Source organism: Periplaneta americana, chromosome 2 (assembly GCF_040183065.1).
Source record: "Periplaneta americana isolate PAMFEO1 chromosome 2, P.americana_PAMFEO1_priV1, whole genome shotgun sequence".
NCBI lineage: Eukaryota > Metazoa > Arthropoda > Insecta > Blattodea > Blattidae > Periplaneta > Periplaneta americana.
Window position 1 is genome coordinate 188,307,867 of NC_091118.1, and position 15,051 is coordinate 188,322,917.

Sequence of the window (15,051 nt, forward strand, 5' to 3'; positions counted from 1 at the left end):
CGCCTTATAAACAAACGCATAGTAAGGCTCTGTGCATCAGTGGTGGATTTTAGGCGAACAACGTGAGCCGAAATTTCGTAAAAGCTATGACACCCGCCTGTTACAATCTGCCACTGACCTTCCTGTCTGTTCGTACCGCACAAAAACATTACTGTCTCAGCTGGGAAAGGTGGACTGGAGAGTTAAGGGGTGGTCTGTAGTGACTCAATCGAGTTAATAGCTCTGAAGCCTGGATTAGACTTTTATTAACTTTAAGGACCGTGGTCATGATTCCAGGAACATAAATTGTGATACTTGTCTTGTTGAAATAATCAGAACTTTTCTCATAACTGTTCTTTGAGTCATTGGGCAGAAATCTATATGATCGTAACGATATGGATGATGATGATGATGATGATGATGATGATGATGTAGCGAAGGTCACTTGTATTTAAAATCCTGCTAGAAGTTAGGGCAGTCCGACCGTTCAAGGATCAAAATTAAGAGCTTTGTTTTGTGGGTTCCAGACAGAAAGCAACGGTCGACTCCTCAGGAAGAACACCTGCCCTCCTAATTGGACGGCTGGCTCGGATGTCCGCACGCCTGTTCTCCTCGCAGCTTCCACGTTCCATCAGCTCAGGTAAGACTGCTCGCAAGTTACGTAACTTTGACACACGTCATTCATTTTGTAATAGGTTTCCTGGTACCGTTATCTCACTGGGGGCATAATTATAAAATATTTTTAGATACATTGCGTTCTAATACGGCACCGAAATTCCGTTCAGTGAATCAGTAAAGAATCTAGGTATTTATATGGATAAAAGTTTAAATTGGAACCTTCAAGTTGCAGAAACCTGCAAAAAAATATTCTCATTAATCCACTCGTTTAGGCGATTGAAGAATTTTCTACCCTTTTCCATGAAAGAAATGTTAGTGCAAACACTCGTGATGCCCCACTTCGATTACTGTGATATTCTGTTTACTGACCTAAGCGTTACTTCGGCGCAGAGACTGCAACTTGTTCGTAATACGTGCGTCCGTTTCGTCTGCAATATTCGCCGGGCTGATCACGTAACACCATCCCTCGAAATGTTGTCCTGGCTCCGTCTAGAAGATCGTAGAAAAATCCACTGTCTTTCCCTTCTCTTTCACATATTGCATTTCTCCACTCCTGTCTATCTTGCGTCTCGTTTTTTTAAATTTATCCACCCATCATAACCTAGACACACGATCACAACACTCCTCAATATTATCCATTGCCTCTCACCGAACATCCTCATATTCATATTCTTTCACTGTGGCTGTTCCTCGGCTTTGGAATTCCCTACCGAGTAATGTCAGGGACTGTCAGACATCAAACCAATTTAAGAATAGACTAACGAAATATTTTTCTAACAATTCTTGTTAACAATAATAGCTCTTTCAGGTTTCTCATTGTTTAATGGTTATATATATATATATATATATATATATATATATATATATATATATATATATATATATATATCATTGAATAAATATTTCAATTATCTCATTATTATTATTATTATTATTATTATTATTATTATTATTATTATTATTATTATCATCATCATCATCATCACTATTTCTTACCAATGTTTATTCTTGTCACAATAACATTACTCATCCAACTTTCATTATTTAATTTCGTGTTGTTTTATGGTCTAGATATTAATGTAATAACTATGTAACCAATTATATTATATTAGAATTAGAGTCTGGCTGGGCGGAAGAGAAGGCCTGCTGGCCTTATCTCTGCCAGATTAAATAAATAAATTATTAAATTATTAATTGTTATTAATATTGGAATTTTACGTGAGTCGTCTAGTATCAAAGCCAGCTACATCTACATATTTTTGAAAATCAGTTAATGCTGTATTTGCGATGTCTGTAAGTTTTTCTATAGTTCTGTGAAGAGTTAAGTTGCAAAATGGGTATCATTTGGTTTAAATTGAAGGTTTAATTTCCCGGTTAGTTGCAGAGTCAGCTACATCCAAGTGTACAGATTTCGCGCAGTAGAATTATAGCAGAAACATTGTAGTTTATACAAAAAAATTGTTAATTAATCAATTAACAAAATAATTATGTTGAAGGCTATGAAAAATATTGTGAATAATTGAATTTCATTTTTGTGTAAGTTTTAAATAAGTAAATTTGAAATTTTTTTCTTAAATGTAATTACTTGTATTGATCAAGTTTGTATTATCCATATGTCGGGATAAGTTACCTGGTTGAGATTTTTTCCGGGGATTTTCCTCAACCCAATGTGAGTAAATGCTGGGTAACTTTCGGTGCTGGACCCCGGACTCGTTTCACCGGCATTATCACCTTCATCTCACTCGGACGCTAAATAACCTAACATGTTGATACAGCGTCATAAAATAACCTACTTAAAAAAAATATTAATGGGAGTTAAGATTTCGAAAATATCAAAGAAAGCGTGACAGTGAGGAGCTGCGGGCGGAACCACTCGCTTAAAAGATTTAGATGACCTTTGTCATGAAGGACAGGTGTTCAGAGCTTGATTTCTCTCTCCTCTCATCTCTATCTCTCTCTTCTCTATCTCTTGCCGAAGCTGTAAATGTTGCTAATGATTTATGGCTATTTTTGGATGGACAAAAAAATTACCAGAGGATATGACAAAAAGTGCAAATGTTATTGTAAGTTATCTAGAAGAATCAATTGTAAAATGTTCAGTTCAAAAAAAATTATGGATTTCTTTTCTCAAACTAAAACACACAGTTATGATATTTGTGTAAAAAGTGGCATTGATCAATATTACAGTGTAACGAACTTTTAGTATAACGAAAATTATGACAGATCCCTAGAAAATCGTTAAAACGACATTTTCCAGTATAACGAAAATGATGACAGGGTTCCTAGAAATTCGTTAAAACGACATTTTTGCAGTATAACGAAGTTTCAGTTTAACTAAAATGATGACAGAGTCCCTAAAAATTCGTTAAAACGACATTTTCCAGTATAACGAACTCTCAGTTTAACTAAAATGATGACGGCCGCTAGAAATTCGTTAAAACGACATTTTCCAGTATAACGAACTTTCAGTTTAACGAAAATGATGACAGGGTCCCTAGAAAATCGTTAAAACGACATTTTTCATTATAATGAAATTTCAGTATAACGAAAGTGATGACAAAGTCCCTAGAAATTCGTTACAACGAGATTTTCCAGTATAACGAACTTTCAGTTTAACAAAAATGATGACAGGGTCCCTAGAAAATCGTTAAAACGACATTTTTCATTATAATGAAATTTCAGTATAACGAAAGTGATGACAAAGTCCCTAGAAATTCGTTAAAACGACATTTTCCAGAAGGCCTATAACGAATATTTGGCATAACAAAAATCATCACAGTCTCTAGAAATTCGTTAAAACGACATTTTCCAGTATAACGAACTTTTAGTATAACTAAAGTGATGACAGAGTCTCAAGAAATTCGTTAACACGACATTTTCCAGTATAACGAACTTTTAGTATGTAACGAAAATGATGACAGGATCCCTAGAAAATCGTTAAAACGACATTTTCCAGTATAATGAACTTTCAGTATAACGAAAATGATGACAGAGTCCCTAGAAATTCGTTAAAACGACACTTTCCAGTAAAACGAACTTTCAGTTTAACGAAAATAATGACGGCCGCTAGAAATTCGTAAAACGACATTTTCCAGTATAACTAACTTTCAGTTTAACGAAAATGATGACAGAGTCCCTAGAAATTCGTTAAAACGACATTCTCCAGTATAATGAACTTTCAGTATAACGAAAATGATGACAGGTTCGCTAGAAATTCGTTAAAACGACATTTTCTAGTATAACGAAATTTCAGTATAACAAAAATAATGGCAAGGTCCCTAGAAATTCGTTAAAACGACATTTTCTAGTATAACGAACGTTCAGTTTAACGAAAATGATGACAGAGTCCTTAGAAATTCGTTAAAACGACATTCTCCAGTACAATGAACTTTCAATATAACGAGAATAATGACAGAGTCCCCTAGAAATTCGTTAAAACGACATTCTCCAGTGCAACGAACTTTCAGTGTAACGAAAATGATGACAGGGTCCCTAGAAAATGGTTAAAACGACATTTTCCAGTATAATGAACTTTCAGTATAACGAAAATGATGACAGAGTCCCTAGAAATTCGTTAAAACGACACTTTCCAGTAAAACGAACTTTCAGTTTAACGAAAATAATGACGGCCGCTAGAAATTCGTAAAACGACATTTTCCAGTATAACTAACTTTCAGTTTAACGAAAATGATGACAGAGTCCCTAGAAATTCGTTAAAACGACATTCTCCAGTATAATGAACTTTCAGTATAACGAAAATGATGACAGGTTCGCTAGAAATTCGTTAAAACGACATTTTCTAGTATAACGAAATTTCAGTATAACAAAAATAATGGCAAGGTCCCTAGAAATTCGTTAAAACGACATTTTCTAGTATAACGAACGTTCAGTTTAACGAAAATGATGACAGAGTCCTTAGAAATTCGTTAAAACGACATTCTCCAGTACAATGAACTTTCAATATAACGAGAATAATGACAGAGTCCCCTAGAAATTCGTTAAAACGACATTCTCCAGTACAACGAACTTTCAGTGTAACGAAAATGATGACAGGATCGCTAGAAATTCGTTAAAACGACATTTTCCAGTATAACGAAGTTTCAGTTTAACGAAAATGATGACGGCCGCTAGAAATTCGTTAAAACGACATTTTCCAGTATAATGAATTTTCAGTTTAACGAAAATGATGACAGAGTCCCTAGAAATTCGTTAAAACGACACTTTCCAGTAAAACGAACTTTCAGTTTAACGAAAATAATGACGGCCGCTAGAAATTCGTAAAACGACATTTTCCAGTATAACTAACTTTCAGTTTAACGAAAATGATGACAGAGTCCCTAGAAATTCGTTAAAACGACATTCTCCAATATAATGAACTTTCAGTATAACGAAAATGATGACAGGTTCGCTAGAAATTCGTTAAAACGACATTTTTTAGTATAACGAACTCTTAGTATAATAAAGATGAAACATCCTTAGAAAATCGTTAAAACGACATTTGACTGTATTTCACTTTTAACAGTTAATGCTATTTATAGAGTTCATGTTAATTATTCAAGGCCTTAATATACTGTAGATATGAAAATTACAATGAATAAAGGAGTAAGAAGCGTGATGTTGTGCAAGTGTAACGTGTAAGTGTAGTGCTTTTAAACTACGATAATTACTTCGTAAAAAATTGAGAGCTACCGTAGATCTTGTATGAAGTCAGCAGCTGTGCAGTCTGTGACGTAAGCGTGTAAAGTGTATCGTCACGAAGTGATTATAAATCTGCAAGGCAATGACACTGAAAACGAAGAAGGTGACTGTACGAAAAATAAAGACGATGATAACGATTGCGACAAAAAGCAGGTAGTTCTGGTTGAGAGTGATGAGTCCTTCGACAAATACGAAAAGTTATGGCAGGTATCCAAAAACTATCTCTAAGCTTCTTTATTCATATTTTTATTCCAAGTAGTGTCTTAAATTCTGCATGTAAGTTTATTAATAATATTTTTCAATGTATGAACGCAACCGTCTACGGATTGGAAGGTCCTGAGTTCAATCCCCGAGTGATGACGGGAATTTTCTCGTCCCCAAAACTTCCAGAACAGTACCAAGTTTAACTTAGCCTCCTATTAAACTGAGTACCGGGTCTTTGTCGGAGGCAACGGTTGGAGTGTAGTGCCTCGTGCCGAGGTCAAGAAAACATGGAGCTCTACCTCCATGCCCTCCAAGCTCCTTCATAGTGTCTATACGGGATAAAAAAAAAGAAGGAAGAATATATAACCCATTATAAGAGCAAGTAATAATGACAATGAATTGTTTTTCTTACAATTGATTGTTTATATCTATTAGTTTAACTCTAGAATATACAGTAAGTTATATTGTCCTAGAGCATAATGAGCAGATTCCTGCACTGTGTAAGACCGGAAAGGGGTACATATTTCATGCACGAGAAACCGGTTATGAGCAGAAGCGGTATACAGTATATCACTTCAGTTTTAAAAGAGAATAGGCTATCCAACACAGTGGTCCTCTGCGGTGACCTTCAGTCTGTCACGCATGCGTTCGAGTTCGAGTCCCGTTAGTGACGGACAAGGTTCCAATTGGGGTATTTCTCGGAGTTCTCTCTTTTCCCATAATAATAATAATAATAATAATAATAATAATAATAATAATAATAATATTATTATTATTATTATTATTATATATTATAATATTATAATATTATATATTATATAATAATGATAATAATAATATTATTATTTATTTATTTATTCTGGCGAAGTTAAGGCCATCAGGCCTTCTCTTCCACTTAGCCAGGCATCAACATTATTCAGTCAACATTTCTCAATTTCGTCATAATTCCATTCCCAGAACGCCGGCTGGCGACGGACGGAGGGGGCTAGCTTAGGGACGAGTGGGTTTGCCTGCTCGAAACCTGGATACGCAGCGAACCTTAGTGTAGTCAACCGGTGTGGGTTTGGGAATGAGCCTAGCTTGAGGGTTAGCGCAATATATTGTAAAAGGTCTTCCCCTGTGAGGACTCGAACCAACAAGCATTCCGTAAAGCGAGTCCTAGGCAGGATGCCTTAGACCACGACGCCACGGCGCGGGACATAAAATATAAGTACATCATTTTTTTCTTCCACAGAATTTTGAAAAATAAAATCTAAAAATCACACTATTTTTAACTTCCTTGAGGCTGGCTGAAACTCTTGAAGTGTGATTCGTACATAGGGTTGCCAACCCTCTCGTATTTCCCGGGATCTCTCGTATTTGCTCCTAATTTTTGATAGCCTCCCGGCTCCAGTATTTTTCTTCTCTTCAAAATGTTTCTCCCTTATTTTTGCATAATGTAAAAATTGCAATTCTAAACATTTTATTTTTCCGTGAATGATGATTGTTTATACGATGAATTTTGTTGTTCAAGAGATGCATTAAAATATGCAGTCTTTATAGAACATAATGCTTGCCAGGAATGAGTTTTAGTGCTCACCAGTTTAAAATCAAACAGTGTTAACGTTATACATTTGAAAAAAAAAATGGCTAGTTTTGTTCTAAGCATACAAAATAGTAACGCTCATACAAAGAGGGTGTTTCATCTCGTGAACAATAATTGGACAGATGTTCGGAACATGAGCACGACACATTTAATCAAATCAGAGCTGAAACTGCAGTCGACTTCAACTATTACGCAAGAAAAATTCTATCTCAAAATACTCTTAATTTAAGCCTAGCGCCGAAGTGTAAAATAAAGTTTTTTTTTTTAGTAACTGAATCGAATAATGTGTCTATTTTCTATGTGAAATTTTGTCGATTTCTTAGTCTCCAGTATTTTCTTCAAAAATAGTTGGCAACTCTACTCGTACATATGTGTTAAGTTCCTTGGTTATACAACCGACATAACGCATTGACAGTTATTTATTTATTTATTTATTTATTTAATCTGACAGGATTAAGGCCATAAGGCCTTCTCTTCCATCCTACCAGATAGCACATATAAATACAAAAAAGAAATACAGGCGCTGATGAAAATAATACAAATTAAATTAAAGCCCTATAGAGGTCAACAGGGTCAAAAGAACACTATATAGCTCTCATCGAGCTAATACAAAAAAAAAAAAAAAACAGAGATAGCAATGATGATAGTGATAACTGATAATAATAATAATAATAATAATAATAATAATAATAATAATAATAATAATAATAATAATAATAAATACATTACATATTAATTGTCAATTTTACAACAGCATAGTTACAATATTTACTATATGTCATGGGTTAAGCCGAAGTTGCGCAACCTGACAGATGTTCAACAAGCAATTCCATGAACTATAGTCGCGATGCTGTTATTCCCGGCGTGACTCCTCCTTTTTGCTTGCGTCTTAGGAAGTGAAGGCTCTATAAAGTCTAGGTAGGTAATATCGTTCGCCATTTTTGTTCTATTTGCCACACCGTTAAACATTATCATGTCGTAGCTCCTATGATAATAAATCAAATGCACTGTATTTCAGCAAATAATTGAGCGGCAAATAACGTCTTCGTGTGCTTTCTGCGAACGCCAACGAAAGAGCCAAAATGGCGGGCGATTATATTAAGTATTTATCGAGCCTTAAGAAATGAATATCGTCTTCGTCAGCGAATCACAAGGCGCACACGTTTAAATGTAGCCTACCTGCAACGCGATTGGCTGCCGGAAATTAGAGCGACGGGACTATAGAATGTGATTTTTTAACTTAAATTTAAATTTTGATATTGTCCGACAGTCTGTGACATGGTCAGGGAGAGTGTTCCAGAGGCGCGGAATAGATATGCTGAAAGATGATGAGCAGAAGGATGTTCTGTGTAGAGGAATAGAGAGAAGGTACATGTTCCGGGTTCGAGGTAGTGAAAGGTATACAAAATGAGATGCTAGGTAAGAGGGTGTGGAGGTGTGGATGATTTTAAATAGTAATAAGAGAGAGTTGAAGAATCTTCTTTCTCTACTGAGACAACACAGAACAAGAACTCAATACAAGAATAACACATTCAACCATTATAAAGAGTATTAAAGCCCTTTTTCGCTTATGTGATTCGCGTCCTCTTGATATGTTGTCACGCCACCACTTGAATTAGAATGAAAGACACAGTGGGCAGTACCTAAAACATAACATTGTCTTTGTAAACTTCATTGTGGTACAATTGATGGCAGTAGCCTGTATTTATCAAACCAAAAATCTCGTATTCCAGACGAAAAATAATTATGCTTGCATGTTAGCATAATGCAGTCGACAAAACAGAGTCTGGTAAGACTTTTTGTCCAGGGGCAAAACGCCCCAAGACAGAAGTTCTTAGAAGAATGACAAGAAGCGAGCCACACCGGCCAGATGTTGTTCGTCATGAGGGTTGCAATGGAATATAATTGCCTACCTCAGCTCGGCCGTCCGTCTCTGTCACCACAAAGGCCCGCCACAGGAAAGGACGGCTGCGATCAATTTAGGTCACGTCCTGACAAATCATCTTTTAAATCTCTGCTCTGTAACCGACGTAGCGCGAATTTTGTCAGAAGTATTAAAGACAAACAAAATTTGTCAGAGATTTTATTGTTTTTGTTAAGGAACTCCAGTGAATTTGAAATCGTGATTTCGGCATTTTATAGGCCTATTTTTTTATTTATGAAACTAAGATCCTGTTTTTAAATGTCAGTATTTCAAAGACAAATTTCTGTAAACAAACTCGCTTATAAATACAATAAAGTAAGAAATACGTTGTCAAGGAGATAATACATGCTTTTTTATTACTAGTTTTACGTATTGCGATGGCTTCTCGTTTTCAAAATTTATCCGCATATCATCAGCTAAGTCCAGAACAATGGAAGGAGTCCACAATTGTATCTATTTTTAAGAAGGGGGACAAGACTAACTGTACTAACTTTCGAGGAATAACACTTTTGTTGACGTCGTATAAAATTTTGTCGAATATCCTTTTAAGAAGATTAACTCCATATGTAGATGAAATTATTGGGGATCATCAGTGTGGTTTTAGGCGTAATAGATCGACTATATCAGCTTCTTGTCTAGGCGTACGACGTGAATATGTTAGGAGAAGATCCACAAACGATTAGGGAAAACACGGAAATTCTACTTGTAGCAAGTAAAGCGATAAGGTTGGAAGTAAATCCCGAAAAGACTAAGTATATGATTATGTCTCGTGACCAGAATATTGTACGAAATTGAAATATAAAAATTGGAGATTTATCCTTCGAAGAGGTGGAAAAATGCAAATATCTTGGAGCAACAGTAACAAATATAATAAATAACACTCGGGAGGAAATTAAACGCAGAATAAAGTTACAGGAGAATGGAGAAAGTTACACAACGCAGAGCTGCACGCATTGTATTCTTCACCTGACATAATTAGGAACATTAAATCCAGACGTTTGAGATGGGCAGGGCATGTAGCACGTATGGGCGAATCCAGAAATGCATATAGAGTGTTAGTTGGGAGACCGGAGGGAAAAAGACCTTTGGGGAGGCCGATACGTAGATGGGAAGATAATATTAAAATGAATTTGAGGGAGGTGGGATAAGATGATAGAGACTGAATTAATCTTACTCAGGGTAGGGATCAATGGCGGGCTTATGTGAGGGCGGCAATGAACCTCCGGGTTCCTTAAAAGTAAGTAAGTAAGTAAGTAAGTAAGTATCATCAGCTAAGTACCATATCTCATCATAACAATTTACTCATTATACCCTACCACAAGTCATCTTTATATTCTTCATCCTATACAGTTTCAATTGCTAGAAATTGAAACTCGCTTCCGAGTGATATAAGGGGTTGTTGGAAATAACTTTATTTAGGTCAAAATTACATAAATTCTTACTTAACAGATTAATTGCTGACTAATATTTGTTACTTATAATGAAACTAACAGCTGTCCATTCTTATTATTAGCATTAATTTCTCTAAATACAAAACTTCTAATGGCAAAATCTGATGACATTAACGTTCTCATTATATCAATATATTTTAGATTTATATTTTATTCCCTATAACATAGTTCTAGTAAACTTCTATTAAATTAATTCTCATCATTTTAACCAACTAGCTATCTCAACTTAATTATAATTCCTTACATATTGCACATAGACTGAATTGAATTAAATTAACTCATAAATTATTACTTTTTCTTGTAGGTTTTATCTAAATTTAAATAAACATGTACTAAAGGTAAAGGTATCCCCGTAACATGCCATGAAGGCACTTGGGGGCATGGACGTAGAGCCCCATGCTTTCCATGACCTCGGCACTAGAATGAGGTGGTGTGGTCGGCACCACGCTCTGACCGCCTTTTACCCCCGGGAAAGACCCGGTACTCAATTTTATAGGAGGCTGAGTGAACCTCGGGGCCGTTCTGAAAGTTTGGCAACGAGAAAAAATCCTGTCACCACCTGGGATCGAACCCCGGAAATAAACACGTACTAGTCGTTAAAACTTAACTGAACAATATTGAGGAGAATCTTTTAAGTGTATTGTAAATATTCATAATTTGAATATGTGTGTCACTATTGTATTGATTAAGGCTGGTTGAGTGGAAGAGAAAGCCTTATGGCTTTAACTCTGCCAGCGAAAATAAAACATTTTATTCTATTATACTGTATATCAATTCAGTAATTTTTATTGTGGTACTTCCTTTCATAGTTTGATTTTAATTATGTGTATATGTTTTCTGAATGATAATTAAAAAAATATTTACTGCGCACATAAATAAAGAAATCTATAGGTTTCTTGTATAATATAATGCGATACAAGGGTGCTAAGTCCATTATAACAGGATCGAGAAAAATTTATTAGAAAAGACGAGCCAACAACATTCAGTTGCGCACTCAACACACATTATAGGCCTATATTGCATTTTTTTCACAACGATTCCGACTCCGACAACACGATTACGACTTCGACAACACGATTCCGACTCCGACAACACGATTCCGACGCCAACAACACGATTACGACTTCGACAACACGATTCCGACTCCGACAACACGATTCCGACGCCAACAATACGATTACGACTTCGACAACACGATTCCGACTCCGACAACACGATTCCGACGCCAACAACACGATTACGACTTCGACAACACGATTCCGACTCCGACAACACGATTCCGACGCCAACAACACAATTCCGACTCCAATAACACAATTACGACTTCGACAACACGATTCCGACTCCGACAACACGATCCCGACGCCAACAACACAATTACGACTTCGACAACACGATTCCGATTCCGACAACACGATTCCGAAGCCAACAACACAATTCCGACTCCAACAACACAATTACGACTTCGAATCTTGACTCCACAGTCATGACAATAATGGTGGTGGTTGTAGTAGTAGTAATTGTAATGGCACTAAGGCCCGATTGTATAAACCATTTAATCTTAGATCAGAGGTTAAATTGATCCTTGTTTCAGCTGAATTGGAATTTTGTGTTGTATAAAGTCTAATCTGAGATTAATTTGTCTCAAACTAAAGTCAACTTTGACTGAAGAAATTTCTCCGATTAAGTTAGATGATCCAAGTTCAGTTATTTCGTTTCTGTTTGAAATATACGTGTGACAGATTGTGCAAATAAAATATCCATTATTATTAATTTTAATAGATATGATAGGTACATTTATATATATTTCTTTCTATTTCTTGCCTTAATACACAATCATTCTTATATTTTATAAGGCTCTATCGTGTTCAGCAGTATCAAATAACATAACCTATAATTATATTATGTTTATAACAACCATTAATTATTAATGGATATGACAGGTACATTCATAAATGTTCAATTAACTGTATTACTAAAGGAAAATTGTCGTTTTATAAAGCTTTATTATGTTTAGCAGTATCAAACACATGATAACAACTTGGAGAACAGTCATCCTTCTTCTTATTGTCCGCCATTATTTACATAGCACAAAAAACCAGTGTCTCCAACAGAATGTAATACGGAAAGTCGCCAAAAAGTAGTTGTAAAGTCGCTAGATTTCTCATTATCAACAAAGAAAGATTAAATTTTGTCACTATGGGATGCTAAAAAGGTCCCTAAATCCCCATTTAAGCAATATAAAAGTTAAAAGAAATTGTTGTTGAAAAAGAATTAAAGTCGGTTGATTGGCAACACTGAACAAACCTGAGCAACATGGTCCGCGCATCACGTATTTCACCCGTTTATGCGATGTTGCCAAATCCTTTTCACGTGAACTTAGATTCCATTTGAACCAAGGTAATTTGATCGCAGAAAAGTTTTATACAATAGAAGAAGTGTCTGAACTCGGTTCACTTTTCGATCTTCGATCAAAGTTGATCTTTAGTTAGGGAGTTTTATACAATTGGGCCTAAGAGTGATGCCATATTCGAAGACAGAAATTCGGTGCGAACTTAGATATTTCTGCGGCTTCTTGTATAAAGCTTGTAGTAGGAATTCTATTTGGTGTCTTCCATTTCGATACCAGGAAACAGTTTCTTATCACTATAGTGTACTAGGCTACTGTTGACACTGTTAACAGTTATGAAACAGTTGGATGGTGACAGGGGCAACTGGAGTATTCCTAGGAAATCTGACGAACACCATCATTGCCCACCACACTTTTACTTGGGCTCTGACTTTTTTATTTGAAACCTGATCTTTGGAGTGAGAAGCTTTTCCTCTGGCCATTCTGAAGTTCTATTCTGTAACAGTTTCATCTCCATGATTGATCATCTTACGGTGCTTGTCATGTTAATATTCGTTTACATCTCGAGTACATGGGAAACAATACAGCAAGTCTGGCATCGCATCTGGACCCAATTTCCGTTTTATTTAAGGCCAGCTCTTCGGTTGTCGTGGGCGTGGTTACTAAAAGAGAAATCTTTGAACAGCCGCTGCTCCAGGGATCGTCCTACCCTTATCAGTTGAGGCATTGACGGCAGTCTCGTCTCACCTTTCTTTTTGTTTATTTCCGTCTTTGGTTTTGAGATGTCCATACATTCCTTGGTTACGGTGTCGCACTGCAGGAATTTCTGTGGTTGACCAAGACATTTTTTTTTTTTTCAACTTTCTGATGGCCCTTCTCTTGTTGATTTTACTGGCTTTCCATTCAAATCGTATTAAGTTACAGCGAAATACTTTTGATCAATAAAATATCGTTAGCTGTAATTAATCACTAATTGCTATATCCAAACAGCTATAGCTTTACATTTTCAAAATATTGCAGTTGTAGTAGTACATGAATCAGTAGTTGTATATTTGATAATAGCCAGGGTTCGAATCCTGACGGGGTCCAAGTGGAATTTGTGGTGGACATAAACGGAGCTGGGTAGTACTTTTCTCGGGGTACTTCCGTTTTCCCTACCGATATTCCATCATTGCTTCAGTCAGTACTACTATGTAGTTCGCCTCTCATGCCGTGGTAAGAATAAACATGAGTATATAGTATATACTGGACTTTTTTTAGTAGCTATATACTCTTGTTAGTAAGAATAAAAACATTTGAGTACCTACTCATATTTGATTACATACTCATAACATGGAAGTATAGTATAATATACTCAAGTGTCCATCTTGTACAGAATATATACTCATGCTTGATAAGAATAAAAGCTAGTATATTCTCATATTTATAAGTTCGTTCTCATGTTATTCTGAGTATGGTTTGTAGCAGGCTCAGTTCTGAATATGTGTTGATTTGTGTTCAGTTTAAAGTTAAATAAAAAAAAATGGCACAATTTATGAACGATGTAGTACCTCATGGAAAAATATAGAAAAAGACGTGAACTTCAGAAGCCTTTAACGCTTCACAAAAGTGAATGTGAAAAAGGTTAAACATGTATTTGTTATTCATAAAAAACATAACCTATAAAAATATAAATGACTATCAAATTATAAGGTTAGATTGTATTGTTAAATATAACGAACAATAACAGTTTATTTTGTAAAATTTGAATTGCAAAATACAATTACTTGTAACTTTAAATTATATATACATATATATATAATTATATATATAACTCTCTATAATAAAAATAGAATTAGCATAACTGCAATTCTAGAAATGGATTGTAATCTCTATCCAACATCCCGTAATGACGATTTCCCAGTACTATTTTCTTGTTTCCTGTTTATTAACGTCACTTATCACTCTCTCCTTCATGTTTATTTATTTATCCATTTATTTATTTATTTACTTATTTATTTTATTATTTATTTAATTAATTAATTTTATTATTTAATTAATTAATTTGTTTGTTTATTTATTTGTTTGTTTACTTATTTATTTACTTACTTGTTTGTTTGTTTATTTATTTATTTATTTATTTATTTATTTATTTATAAAAAGCAAAACACAAACCACAACAGCATGCGGATAGCATGTGAAAGTCTATAAAAAAAAAAAAAAAAAAAACTGAGCATCGCGGTGCAATGTGGTCAAAGAGGAT

At 35.1% G+C, this 15,051-nt stretch overlaps 1 protein-coding gene across 1 annotated transcript in view; it reads left to right on the plus strand.

The window, feature by feature from the left end:
- Positions 1-506: 506 nt before the first annotated feature.
- LOC138694949 (dentin sialophosphoprotein-like) overlaps positions 507-15,051 on the plus strand; it is a 245,748-nt gene continuing 231,203 nt past the window's right edge. The window contains exon 1 of the mRNA XM_069819162.1: positions 507-619. The gene's annotated coding sequence lies outside the window, so the exon portion shown is untranslated. The remainder of the gene's footprint in view (positions 620-15,051) is intronic.